The sequence below is a fragment of the Mustela erminea genome, chromosome 1, assembly GCF_009829155.1.
Source record: "Mustela erminea isolate mMusErm1 chromosome 1, mMusErm1.Pri, whole genome shotgun sequence".
Taxonomy (NCBI): Eukaryota; Metazoa; Chordata; class Mammalia; order Carnivora; family Mustelidae; genus Mustela; species Mustela erminea.
Window position 1 is genome coordinate 86,684,348 of NC_045614.1, and position 14,725 is coordinate 86,699,072.

Below are 14,725 nucleotides of genomic sequence, written 5' to 3' on the forward strand. Positions count from 1 at the left end.
TCTGATGAGCTCACCCAGTAAGTGGTCCAATCCCACAAAAGTAAGAATTTCAGAAAATCTTTATTTACTGTTCTTTCAACAATTCTGAGCTCCTGTACAAAATAATATTCATAATGTTTTATTCATTCATATTTATTCACCTATTCATTTTAAGTGGGAAAATGAATATAAAAGAAAATCTCTACCTAATTATAATATGATTAAAAGGCAGAAGAAGAACTACCAATCATTCGTAAAATATAACAGGAAATTTGAAATAAAATTATTTATGATAGGACTTAGAACTTGTTTTTACTTTTTGATTAACTGTATAGAGTAGTTACAGAATCAGAAGGAAAAGCCCACAGTGGATTCCACTTATAAGACTAGAAAAACAAAACGTGAAACCAAATCTAAAGCAAAACCAAAAATAAAGTCGGTTATAACAGATCAGCCCACCATTACGGTATAGTCCAAACATTTCTATGTAAGTCACTTGTTTGCAACTCCAAATTCATTCTCTCACAAAAACTACAAGGTAAACAGTGCTTGTAATCTCAGAGCAACCCAGGAGAGCCTATTTAATCCGTAACGTAGCTGAAATAATGAGCATGGACAGTATTTTAAAATGGGAAACTACTGCTGGAATGCTGGTAATTAAACCAAACAGAAAATAATTCAAATTCAATAAAAAATAATTTTTAAACCCTTCTTTTGATCCTCCTATTCAATCTAGAACAGGAAGGAAAGTACACGAACTGAAGGAAGACTAGACGTGTTCCTCTGCTGGACGTTGGAAGGGTCCAGTGCAGGCATGCTGCAGGGCTGAGGAAGCTGGGGGACAGGAGGTGGGCGCTCTGCTTCAACCCCCTTTCCCTTTTTGCTCTTCTATCCGGATTTTGCCAGCTTCTGATATTTGGTTTAAACCTATGTCCATAAAGGCCACCTGTCAGCCTGAAAGGATCTTGACCTAGACTAGAAGGCTGCTGCTTCCACAAGTTTTTTCTGTTCCTCCTGCAGTGAGCATCTCCATGCCAGCCCTGCTCTTGTTCTTGTTCTCACCAGTCGGGGACAGGCATCTGCTGGCCAATAAGGGATCTGAAGTGAGCATGGGGATAAAGATAAGGAATGGACCCCTTCCGAGAGAAGCAAAGGAGAAAGGAGGGAAAGGTAGAGTTGTTTCATCAGCCTGCAGGGCATGAAGGGCAGTGTAGGGTAAACGGCAATGGGTCAGCTACTAGAAAAGACCCCCCACTCCGTTTATTAAGTAGAGTATGAGCTCAGGGACACCAGTTTGCTCTGGGCCAAGTGGGGAAAGAATGGGGTCTGAGATGCCTATGGGAATGCTGCTGCTATTAGTAGCCAGGCATCGTCATTCACTGTTTACTGAGCCCCTAGTGTAAACAGAGTGCCACTAGATACCCTAATCCAAAACTGAGGCATTTTTTCTGCTCAAGGAGTTCACAGTCTATGGGGGAAAGACAGCACACAAATTATAATAAATCTAGAAATATTAAGAACCACAAGAAACAAAGAGCTATAGGAGCACAGAGGGGAAAAAGCAGATTGGAAAAGAACCAAAAAAAGAAGAAGAAGGAGGAGGAGGAGGAGAAGGAGGAGGAGGAGGAGGAGAATTCAAAAAAATATGTATAGAGTACCTAATACAGGCCAGACAAGGTTCTAAGTGCTGTGGATATACAGTGAATAAAATGGACCAGAAGTTCAGCCCTCATGGTGTAATGAAAACAACAAAAGCCTACTACTTAAAATACAAGCACAATACATGGCATATAAAATGATGAGTATCCTGAAGAAAAATGAAGCCAAAGGGAAGACAAGGGTCCTGTTTGTGTGGGTGTGAGAGAGAGGGAGAGCGAGAGAGACCACGAGAGAGAGTTCACTAAGAAGATATCCGAGTACAGCCCTGCAGGAGGTGAGCCTGAGCACCACAAATACCCACAGGAACAGTGTTCCTGGCGAAGGAAGGGACGAGCATGGCCATGCACCTATGGAGCAGCAAGGAGGCAGGGGAGGCCAAGCAGATGGAAACAAGAGATGCTGGAGAAAAGGCTAACGATGACAAGTGGCCAGATCACGTAATGATTCATGGTCCACAGACAGACATAAGCCTTGATTCTACAGGAGCTGGGTTTTAGGAAAAAGAGCAACATGGTAAAACTTAGGCCACACCATCTGGGTGCTGAATCATCCAGCCTAAAGATGATGATGGCTTGGACCAAGGCGATAGCAGTGGAAGGAGGTAAGAAATAATTCGAGGCTGGATATATTCCAGGGGGACCTGAGAGGATTTCCTAACAGATTCAGTGTCAGGTACAAGAGGAAAAAATGTGTTGTATTAGCCTACAAATAGAACAAATATCAAACATTCTGCTAACTGGATGGCTTCAACAACAGAAATTCCTCTTCTCATAGCTCTGGTACTGGAAGGCTGAGATCGAGGTGTGGACAGGGCTGTTTCTTCTCAGGCTTCTCTCCCTGTCTTGTAGATGGCCAACTTCTGCATTTGTCTTCACGTCTGTACTCTGCAAACTGCGTTATCTCTGTGCCTCTTCTTAGAAGGACACAAGTCCTATTGGTTAGAGCACATCCCAATGGCCTCACTGAACCTTACTACCTCTTTAGAAACTCTGTCTCCAAATACAGTCACATTCTGAGGCACTGAGCGGGTTAATGCCTCCATGTATGAATTCTGGGGAGACACAATTCATCCCTTAAAGGTCAAAGATAAGTCCAAGGTTTTTGGCGCAACCAAGTAGAAAGGTAGAGAGCCATCTGAGCTCACTATTGAGCAATGAGCAGGCTTCTGATGCACGGAGACGGTTGGGTGCAGAAATCACAAGAGCCAACGACCAATGAACATGTATGGAGGGTTTATTAAATTTAAGGCACCACACTTGGGACTTCAGGATCATTATTTCTTTTAATCCTTATGACAACATGAGAATTTTGGGATTATCATCTCCATTTACAAATCAAGAAGCTGAGCCTTAACAAGGTTACACAACTTGCCCAAAGTCACACAGGCAGTAAGGGAATAAAAGGGTTTTATTTGGATCTAAGCACTCAGATTGCAGCAGTCATGCTCCTAACCACTATTGACACTGCCTCTGCCCCCAAAAGCTGGGAGGTAAAGGCAAGAAACCATAAAGCAAACCAAAACTAACATGAAAGATGGTACGCAAGAGATCCTCAAGCTAAACTCCAGGCTTTTATAGGATAGGCATGGATTCAAAAGGTGATCAAATAATTTGTTCAACGCAAGCTTTTTAGAACAGGCTTTAATTAGAATATCCTTTACTTTATAATACTAAAAAAAAAAAATGGAAACAAGTGTATTTGGTTTGAAAATTACAGAATGAGTCTGTAATAAAACACCTTGCAACTATTAAAACAGTGCTGTCAAACTACACTGATTACGTGGATAGATACCTGTGTATATGAAGTTCGGGTTTTTTTAAAGCAGGTAATACAATAACACTTCAGAATAACCTTTTAAAAATGTTACATACATTGCATGTATATGCAAAAGCCTAGATGAATGTACAGTAACAAGGAAACAGTAAGAAAGTGGGTCATTTCTACTTTCTTTCTAAAAGCCTTCTATGTCTGATTTTTTTCTATAGTAAATGTGCATTGTTTGTAAAAGTAGAAAAACAATAATGCCAATGTAGAAGGATTTTTTTTTAATTTTTTTTTTTTAATTTATTTGACAGACAGAGATCACAGGTAGACAGACAGGCAGGCAGAGAGAGAGGAAGGAAAGCAGGCTCCCCGCTGAGCAGAGAGCCCGATGCGGGGCTCGATCCCAGAACCCTGGGATCATGACCTAAGCCAAAAGCAGAGGCTTTAACCCACTGAGCCACAAGCTATTTCCTCTATACTTTGCTGCCCAAGCTCCTCCCAGCTTTGGGGCTCTCTGGAGAGGCTGGCTTTCAAGCCTCCAGGAGTTTCTCTCTCTGGTGGCTCTGACCACCCGCAAGGCCGCCCTCGGGAGGCGATCTGTCAGCAGAAGCATTTCACACTTGGTACAGAGCACAACTGTACTCCCAGTTCATCACTCATTTAGACTCAGAGAACCAACTTTTCACAAATGAAGTGTCTGACCTAAGAAGTGAAAGTATATTATTCAGCTGGTATTTTTAATAGTATCAAATCTGTCAAGATTGTCATTGGTGTCAAAGTCATTTATGTCAGGATTATAAAACGAAGCACTGACAATAACCTTTGAGAGAAGGAAGCAGATCAGGGTACAGATGAGAGTGGGGAGATGCGGGGGGCAAGCCCGCCAAAAAGCCATCGCAGCACGGTACTTAACAGTAAGTAGTTCGCCCTAGCTGGACAGCGAACTAGGACTGAGCTCACTACTCCCTGCATGGCACCACGCTAGCCCTACACAGTTAAAGGTCAGCAAGCCATGGCCCCCGAAGGCCATGATCATTTTTTAATATGTGGTCGATAACACTGTAACAGGTTCCTTTCCCCTTATGAAGTGGGGGTACCCAAAGAAGTGGAAGCCATCTGACAACAAGCTTTGTTTACAGCTGTTTCTTTTTTCTCTTAGTTTCTGAGGCAGTGGAGGGGAGGGACGGTAGGAGGAGGGAGAAGGCCGAGTGAGAAGACAGCAGGACAAATGAGAGGAAGGGCCAAGAGTACTGGGGACCAGTGCTGAGCCGGAAAGACAAAAGAGCCTGGAAAGAGGACGGCACAACTCAGAAGGGAAAGTGGTACATGTTACCGAATTTCCTCTGGTCCCTGCCAAGTCCACAAGCAGGGCAGTGAGAAAAGTCGGGATGCCCTGTCAGAGGGCCCCGAGGCTCCAGCCCTGCGGCTGCTTCTGAGAATGACATCAGTGGGCCCCTGAGGGGGAAGGACACAAGCCTCTGCCTCGGGGGGGTTGTTTTCTGTCCTGCCAGTGGAAAATGCAGAGGAAAGTCTATACGGAACCCTTCACCTGAGTGCCCTTACCTTCCTCAGCTACCCTGGCCACAGCGAAGCCATTTCACAGTCTGATGTGGTGGAGCCCAGCGTCCTGAAAGCAACAGAGAGCTGCCTCCCCCCGCCCCCCACTAACAATCACATAATCTCTCTTACATATTTGCACAAGAGCACAGGTATTCTCCTCCGCAGATCTCCCTCACCTGAGCTTTCCTACACAGGATTCAACTGCTCCACGGGACACAGAGCTTCAGTGTGGAGGCCGTGTCAGGGATGCGCTTGGTCTCAGGGAAGCTGCCTGTCACACAATCACCTTCTTCGTCCCAGGAATCCATGCACTCCACTATTCCCCTCCCCCTTGCTTCTTTGAGAAGGAGCAGCTTCCATTTAACAAGCTTTTTATTTGACTACAAACTTTGCTAAACATTAGGGCTTAGGGGATGAGAACAGTCCTGACCCTTGAGGGGTTTACAATCCACCGGGAAACATAAACATACTTTTAGCAGAGCATGGCAAATCCGTGCTTTTCCAACGTCTTTGTTGTGCCCCTCAGTAACACCCGCAGAGTACACAGCAACCCTATGTACATCTATACACCCACATGTGAAACAGCATTTCCTCTTCTGGTCCATTCTGTCCAGTTTTATTTAATCATTTAAAAATGGGTCAGGACGACAGCCTGAGCAGTAAGTGGGATGCTGTGGGGAAACGAGGCGGGGCCTCAGCCCAGGATTCAGAGGGCCTTGTGCAGACAAGCTCTGTGCTGAGGTTAAGCAAAGTGGGCTAAGCGAAGAAAGGAGGAAAGGTATTCCAGGCTGAGCAAACATCACAAAGCTGGAAGCAAAGCACGCACGGTGCCCTAGTGGCCCCGTCAGCACCGGACATCATCAGAGCATTACCGTGATGCAGAGAGTGACGCGGATGAGGTGCCCAGCAGGCGGGCACCAGGGGGAGAGGGGGCTGGAGAGTCAGGTAAGGTGCTGTAGCTCATGCTGCTGGGCCAGGGCCTTGGCTGAAGGGTTTTAACAGGGACTAACGGATTTGTCTTCCAGAAATCACTCTGTGTGACAACTGCTCTCAGGAAAAGCACATACAGAAGAAAAGAAGAACAGTTAGGAGGCTAATGCAACAGTGGAACTGAGAGGTGTTTGGGGTTTAATCTGTGCTCTGAGGGAAGGTGTGTAGGGCTCCAAGGATCATGTCGGATGATGGAGAACCGGGAGCACGGGTGGGGAGCCACATGGTGAGACACCAGGAGACAGAGGCCAATGTCTGGCCTCCTCTGAGCACCGCCCAGGGCAAGCCATGGGTAGGGGCTGGAGCAAACCTACAGAGCGCAGTGCGGAAGGCGGGAGGTGGGAGCCACGGGAGGACCTTGGGCAGACTGTGGGCCTCCGAGTTCGGGCGCCGGGCTAACAACCGGCTCTGCGCAGACTTGGGAGCAGCACTAACCCTCGTGAGGCAGGTCCTGTGGGCTGGCACACGTGCTGCAACGCTGTGAGATGCTTCTTGCACACATTTATGCCGCATCATATTCAGTCTTTACAACAAAAGAAGCTGTTAGCATCCCATCGTATGCTGTGAGGCCCAGGCAGGTTACGCCACTATCTACCCAACGTCACTTGATTCATCTATAGCAGAGTCAAGATCCAAACCCCAACTACCTCACACCAAGGCTTGTTTTAAAAGGACTAAATTTTTACAACACGGAACTTAGTTGTGGCCCTTGTAAAAGCTAACACAAGCTCCCATGTAGTCGTAGTTGACACAGGGGGAGAGACGGTAAGCGAGGGCTGAGCTTCCTTGCAATGAAAATCACAATGAGGAAAACCCAACAGAGCATGCTGGCCCTAAATGAGGATGGTTTGGGAAGTGGGGGAGCAAAGCTGGTTTAGAGAAAGCATCTGGAGGTGAGGCAAGGGGCCCAGGGGACATGTCACCCTCGAGGCTGGAGGGGGGGCAGGGAGGAAGGGAGCTGCTGCCTAAACGATTTGTGCTAAATGACCATTTAACGAGTCTCTTACTCTCCATGGTTTCCCTCGAAGCCCTCTCACTTGAAGCACAGTTTTGAGCGCCACCATCTCGATTACAGAACTGTGTTTTTACAGTATGAGTATTTTTATTTGTAGACCTGAAGGCCCCAGGTACAACCCACTCCCCACATGCTTGGATATTCTCTCTGCTTCCCCACTGCCCCGCACAAGGGGAACGGTCTCTCTGTTTTTATTCCTTCTACAGCCGTCTGGAAGCAAACATTGTTCTGAGGTTTTTCTAAAATATGTTACTTTGCAGAGAAACAGATGGAGTGAAAATGACAAAGAATCATCCCAATGAAAGCTGTCCCCAATATTCTGCGCAATGTAAATCCAAGACCCTGGACTTCTGTATTCAGAGGCTCTATAACTCCTAGCAATCATTTTTGTTCCACTGAGGACTAATCCATCTTTACTGATTTTATTCTAGAAATAACCACCTTTTGATTGTCTCACCCAATTTTAATAATCAGCATGCACTTATCTGATAGCTTTCTCATTTATGTGTCTGTGGTCATCTTGTTTGCTGGTGTGAGCCCAGCAGAGCAGACATTCACAAATATCTGTGGAATGCAGGGATGCCCTCTTTGGACCCAGGACCCTGAAGACCACCTCTTCATAGGGAGTATCATATAATAACAGAATCTGGCAAGCTAAGTGCTAGAAGCAGACATCAGTCCCATGTCTTCAGCCTTATTATTGCCACATCCCAATAAATGTAACCAACAGACTTTTCTAAAATAAGCATTTAAAAAGAAAAATCCACAGACTAAAGATTTGTACTTGTTTCTAAATCAATGATCTAGAAGCTCTAGAAGACTAAACACTAGTAGTTTGGATCTATACAAATTCCAACAGCTCCTAGACTATGGCCCTGAAAGAAAACATGACAAGAAAGAGTGTGTGATTATCCATTCACCCTTGGCGCTATCTACAGGGAGAATCAGATTGCCAACATTTGCACGTGCACATATGCGCCTTAGCTGATTTGCAGGAAGCCAAAACATAAAGCAGGGATCTGCAGTGTTCCTAGAAATGTCTATATTTAGACAGAGACGAGGTCAGATGATTCAGGCAAACTCTATAGCTAGCTATTAATAAGCTTTTTAAGTTGAATAAGAGAGACAGGACTAATATCCTCCCTTACACACTTGTATCCACTGTCTTTATATTGCTGAATTCTTGTGCTCTAATTTTTAGACAGGGTTAGCCATCTCTCTCTTTTTTCATGCACAAATATGGAAGCAGTAAACAGAATGTAAATCCTTGATAGAAAGCATTCATGCCTGGGTGAGGCCTTAACAAAAGGAGAAGAGGTACAGGGAAGAGAGGCCCTGATGACATCTGTTCTGGTTGTTGCCAGGAGGAATCCAGTTATGATAGATTCTGACATCAGTTTCATCAAACTGCTACCTTTGTACTATATATACAATAAAAAAAAAAAAAAATGGGCTCCTACTTCCTGCTTTCATATGGAGATGCATTAGGACAAGGGCCAATGAAAAACTGCTAGGAAAAAAAAAATTAATGCACAGTCTTCCACAAGTGGATAGTTTTCTGAATCCGTGGCTTCCCCCAACCACTAGCCCATCAACTTCTACTGTAGGTGAACCATGCAGGCTGCACAGAGACTGAGGATGGCTAGGCTTCTTATATTTCTTTCCAAATACATTTTTGTTTGTTTTCTATAGTACCTATTCTTTCCTCTACTAGCAATGATTACTGAAAGTTGACTATAATTTTAAGTTCTAATTATTATTTTATAGTCCTTTAAAAATGCATTAAGGGGCATTTTATACAGTGCAGAAACAGTTCATCCTAATCTAATTATCTGAAAGCTTTTTAAAATCATCAGAATGCTTTTTAGAAAACAGATCCAAATATGACTAATTACTTGTTCAATATAAGCAAAGCAATGTTTTTGGCAGGGGATTTGTAATTCACTCCAGTTAAATAATTAGTAAAAATATATTTAACAATGAATTAACACAAGTGCATTATATAGGCAGTTATGGTTGAAAGCAGTACTAAAAATTATGTAAGACAACTAAATTTTAATATGGAACATCAAATTACACATCAATTGCCATCTTTCAGACCTATTTTTTATAAAGTAATTTTGATTACACTATAAAAAAAATCCAACATAAAACTGTAACCCATTACCCCAAATTAATGCAACTACAACATTTTCTGCTAGAGACTTAGTCTGTGGATTTTTGTCTTTTGTTTGACATGTGCTGCCAGTGTTAATAAAAAGGAAGCACCTTTAAAAATCAGCAATGGTGGAAATTGAACCTGTGGCATGTATTTTCCTCTCAGAAAATACATGCCACTGATTTCTAGTCAAGTGTATAACTTGTAATCATTAAAATACGTAGTCAAGTAAGGGTTTTGTTACAGGCTTTGGTTGATTTTCCAGATTTTCCACAGCAGGTGGGTGTTTCATCTGAATAGGTCAACTGTCCACAGAAGGCCAGCAAATCCTGCATAGCCAGCACAGCCTAGAAGGGCAGGAGGCTATTTTAGGAAAGAAGCATCCTGTTCTTTGATTTATGCCATTAGCGCAGCAAATAACTAAATTTAACGACCATAACTGATTTACCATAGGAGTGCCATATGATTCCTGCCCTTTGCCTGGAATCAACTGAGACCTACATCAGTCTTCTAATCAGTCTTTCTAGAAAATAACCTCCCAAATTGTCAAGACTGTCCTTGGGTTTCAGTTCACTGATCTTATTTTCAATCTAACAAATTTAGTTAGTGACTTTCAGTGCTATGGAATTTAATTGTATTTCCACTGCAGCCCAGGTAAAGGGTTTCTTCCAGTAGCCTATTACTACCCTGAAGACAACTACTACCTGACTTGAAATTAGACCACAGAAAAGTCACACATAAATCCTGATCTGGCCAATCTTACCTTCTCTGCATTGATGACACCAGTGGTTCTCAACCAGGGATGATATGCCCCCAAGGGGATATCATTCACATTCACATTCACATTCAAGGGGATATCATTCACAATGTTTATGGGGACATTTTTTAATTGTCATGGTTGTGGGGGGAGTGCTACTTTCATCTAGGGAGTATAAACCAGGAATGTGGCGCAACATCCTACTGCACAAAGGCCAGCCCTCTGCAACAAGGACCTAGCCAGCCCTAACTCCAGCTGAAGCTAGAAAGCCTGAACTATAGAGATTAAAGGGTTACTACCTATACCTGGGCAATAACAGAAAGCCTGTGCCATAATTATAAAAAGGATGACTTCCAATATTCCTTCTTTTATTGATCGATACACAGAGTACCCAGTTATAGCCTTGCTTTTTGAGAAATGATCGCTCAGCCTGCTGGGAAAAAAGTGCTTTACAGAGTCTTATGTTCATTTCATAGTTAATATTCATATCCTTAAAAAAAAAAAAAAAAAAGACCAAATCAGGGGCACCTGGATGGTTCAGTCAGTTGAGCATCCAACCTGGTCTCAGCTCAGGTCTTGATCTTACAGTTTTGAGTTCGAGCCTAGCATTTAAAACAAAAACAAAAACAAAACCCTCAAATCACCTCAAAAACAAAGAAAGAAAAAAGAAAAAAAAAAGAAAGAAGAAAAAGAGAAAGAAAAAAAAAAGAAAGGAAAAAAAAAAAAACAAAACACCTCCCAGGAAAACTTTCTGTTCTTTCAGGAATGTAATTACAGTTAGATTCTCCATAAATTCATGTAAAATTGTAATCATTTTACATATCATTGTTTGCGTGCTTTTTTTTTTTTTTCAACAAGTTGGCCAAAACACAGAATAGACAAACCACAGAATTTATCAAACAGATACACATGGCATTCTGGGTGGCCTGAAAGCCACCAAGCCGTACCTCAGACTCTTGCAAACAGCATTTACTGGGAAACATGGCTTCACTGGAGAGCCCACAGTACACACTAATAGGGACAACACAGCCCCTCTGGGCCACCACAAACAAACAGTCCCATTACCAGATGCCTCTCTGATTTTCTCTTCAACAGGCAGAACAGGGCAGTCCTTTTTCTCAGGAAAAACAAATCAAGCTCCAGAGTGTTTATTCACATTTATTTATTTATTTATTTATTTTTATTTATATATATATATATATACATATAAAATATATGTATAAATATATGTATATATAAAAATATATGTATAAATATACATATATTTATATTTATATATAAATATACATACATATACATATACATATATAAATATACATATTTATATATATTACATATATATTTATATAATATATAAGTACTTATATATTATATAAATATATATGTAATATATATGTGGTTTTTTCCATTAAACACCTAAATTATTTCCAAAGGTTTAGAAATGTTTATCTTGCTGCCAAAATGATGAATGTCAGTGACTATGGCACTTTACTTTCTAAGATTTCTTGAGTCATTTTGAGGCTCTGCTTTAGTACTGTGGGTCAACATTCTATAACGTTTGGTCTTGTTCTGATTTCCTCTACTGCAGTCAAGAGAATGGGTTATTTTGGATGTTCTGTACAGAAAGGAACCTATGAATACACAAAGATCAGAGCCATCAACCACCTGAAAATTCATTTCAATGTGAATTAATGTTTCAAAGAAGAAAGAATAACTGAGTTGATGAAATGCAAACTATAGCCACATAAAACAAAACCTTAATTTTCCCATACATTGAATTCTATTGACCATGTATAATAGTATCAAAATCCTCAGAAATTCCAATATCAAATCTCTGAGACTACCTTCCCTCACAAACTGCATAAAAATTCTTTGCTGGATGGGGTGTGGGGGCACAATCTTGATTTCTGCTTTCAGAAAATTTTTTTAACTTTTTTTTAGTCACTGGGAACTACAAAGGTAGATTCCCACATCACATCTTAATCCTGATTAATTAATTAATTCCCACATCACAAAAATCCTATTAATTATTTAAAGGTAAAAAATGAAAGTAAATACTTACACACATTCCAATATTTATATAACCCAGGGTTGAGGAAGGACTTTATGGACACTAAACTAAAGGCAGAAAGCATGAACAAAACATTTTATTACATTTAAACACAATCTTTCTGCTCAGTGAAACAACAAAAGTAAGCAGAATAACAAATCAGAGGAACACTAAAACAAATAGGGCAACATATATTAAAGACAAAGGGTTAAATATTTATGGAGCCCCTAGAAATAAAAAAAGACAAAGATAAATGGTTGAAGAGAAAAATAAAAACATGAAAATTGCTGTTTGTGGAAATTCATACATATACACGAAAAAATGTCCAGCTCACCAGTACTCACAGAAACAAATGAAAACAGAGGAAAGACAGGTATTGCCTGCTTATTGGATTGGTGTCCATTCACAGTGTGGTGACACTCAGGGAAGGCGATGCTGTGGGGAACCGGCAGCGTCCTAATTACCACCAGACCTATAAATTGGTAAAGCCTCTAGGGAAGCGATTTGACTACCTTATGAAAAGATTTAAAAATCTCATTTCCTTTGACTCAGCAATTCCACTTCCAGGGTTTATTCAAAAGAAACAATATGGAGGCACCTGGATGGCTTGGTCAGAAGAGCAAGTAACTCTTGATTTTGAGGTCACGAGTTCAAGTCCCACATTGAGTGTAGAGATTAATTAAATAAATAAAACTTTAAAAAAAGAAACAATATGGATGGTTCATGAAGATGTATGTATTAATTGCATTGTTTATAGTTCTGTTTTAACTGAACACCCCGGGGGCCAAGTCTCTGCTTCTACACGTACGTCTGGCAATCGGCCTTCCTTCGGATTACTACAACAGCTCCCTAAATAGCATCTCATTGCTTTCCATTTCATTCTCCACCTGGCAGACAAAATGAGACTTTAAAAACACACATGAGGTTACTTCACACCCCTCATAAAAGTCTCCAGTGGCCTCCCACTGCTAAGTTCCAAGTCCTTATGGCTTGGAACTTTTTTTTTTTTTTTTAATCTTTTTTTTTTTTTTAAAGATTTTATTTATTTATTTGACAGACAGAGATCACAAGTAGGCAGAGAGGCAGGCAGAGAGAGAGGAGGAAGCAGGCTCCCCGCTGAGCAGAGAGCCCGATGTGGGGCTCGATCCCAGGATCCTGGGATCATGACCTGAGCCGAAGGCAGAGGCTTAACCCACTGAGCAAGAGTCATGGCTCTTCTGACCCCTGATGACCATGCGGGCCTCCTCTCCCTAGGCTCCCTCAGACACTCTGAAGTTCCTCAGGTCTCTGGGCTTGCTGTTGTTTCCTCTCCTAGAGCAGGATTCCTACACCAGCCTACCCCATAGCTAACTTAGACACCTCAGGCATACTCTTCAGGGTTCAGCTCAGCAGACCCTTCCTCAGGACAAACCTCTCCTGCCTCTCCCACATCGGAGTCGGATGCAGGTGCCGCAGCACCCTGCTCTTACCCAACAACAGCCCTGAACACACTGTATTGGGACCATAGGTCGCTTAGTTTGTGGGTACCTCCAGGCACCATTATCACTGCTTGGCCTTTTTTGAGGACACAGGAGTCAGCATTCGCAGCAGCTTCCTCCTTCATTCACGGACCACGACCCCAACAGCTCTTCGACACACGCTCAACTCTTTCGCAATACATACATACACCTGGGCGTAGCTGCCTGAGACAGACCTAATGAAGCTGCACATTTTTAGACCATTTTTGTGGTTCTTGGGCTCTCATTAGTTCCCCTTTAAGCAGTATCAGATGTGATGCTAGTTGTTTTGGAAACAGAGATCCTACATAGTTTCTTTTATTCTTTTTTCTAGGACAAAGTTTTCATCATATGAATAGAACACAGCATATGAAGATGGCTTTCTCAAACTAAGAAGAGAATTTAAAAAATCAGTTCCTTCATTCCCAATCCTTTGGTAATAATCAAAGATGGAAAGCAACCTAGATGTCCCTCAAGAGGGGACTAGTTAGATAAACTATACACCAATGCAGTGCAGTACTGTGCGGCCATAAGCGTGAGACTCTCTTCACATACTGGCTTAGACAACATCAGGAAGTAGCGTGAGGTAGAAAAAGCGAGGAGTGCCTGGGTGGCTCAGTGGGTTGGGCCTCTGCCTTCAGCTCAGGTCGTGATCTCAGGGTCCTGGGATTGAGCCCCGCATCGAGCTCTCTGCTTGGTGGGGAGCCTGCTTCCTCCTCTCTCTCTGCCTGTCTCTCTGACTACTTGTGATCTCTGTCAAATGAATAAATAAAATCTTAAAAAAAAAAAAAAGCGAAGTGATGAATGATACTGTAATTCACTGCTGTGTCTAAAAAGGGGAGGCATATGCATCAGTTAGGTCTGAGAGAACACACTTTTGAGGAGGGAAACTGAGGGGCAGGGGCCAGGATGGAGAGACTCGTCCCTGGATGACCTTCTTGTTCAGCCCTGTTAGTGTGCTATGCACTTCCATGACAGCTTACTACAGATTCCCCTTTAACTAAGTACATACGAATGTTGGACAAAACTCTTCACATGGGAAGCAAAATGGCTGATTCTAATATACCCCTCCCCCTCCCACATGCAAAAAAATCCTTACAACTTCTGGTGCTCTGGACCAGGCTGCCAAGTAGCAGCAGTGGCACCATCATCCCTGCCAGGTAATTAAAGTATGTCTCAGAGGAGGGCCGCAGCCTTCTCTCTTGGGTCTGTTCTGCAACTCTAAGGCCTTCATCCCAGAACATCCTGAGCAGCAGCCACTATAAAATACCTCCCTGACTAGCAATACTTAAGTACC

At 42.3% G+C, this 14,725-nt stretch overlaps 1 protein-coding gene across 4 annotated transcripts in view; it reads right to left on the reverse strand.

Moving 5' to 3' along the window:
* Window positions 1–14,725, reverse strand: part of PLCL2 (phospholipase C like 2) — a 191,130-nt gene that overhangs the window by 121,203 nt on the left and 55,202 nt on the right. The gene's annotated exons all lie outside the window — the stretch shown is intronic.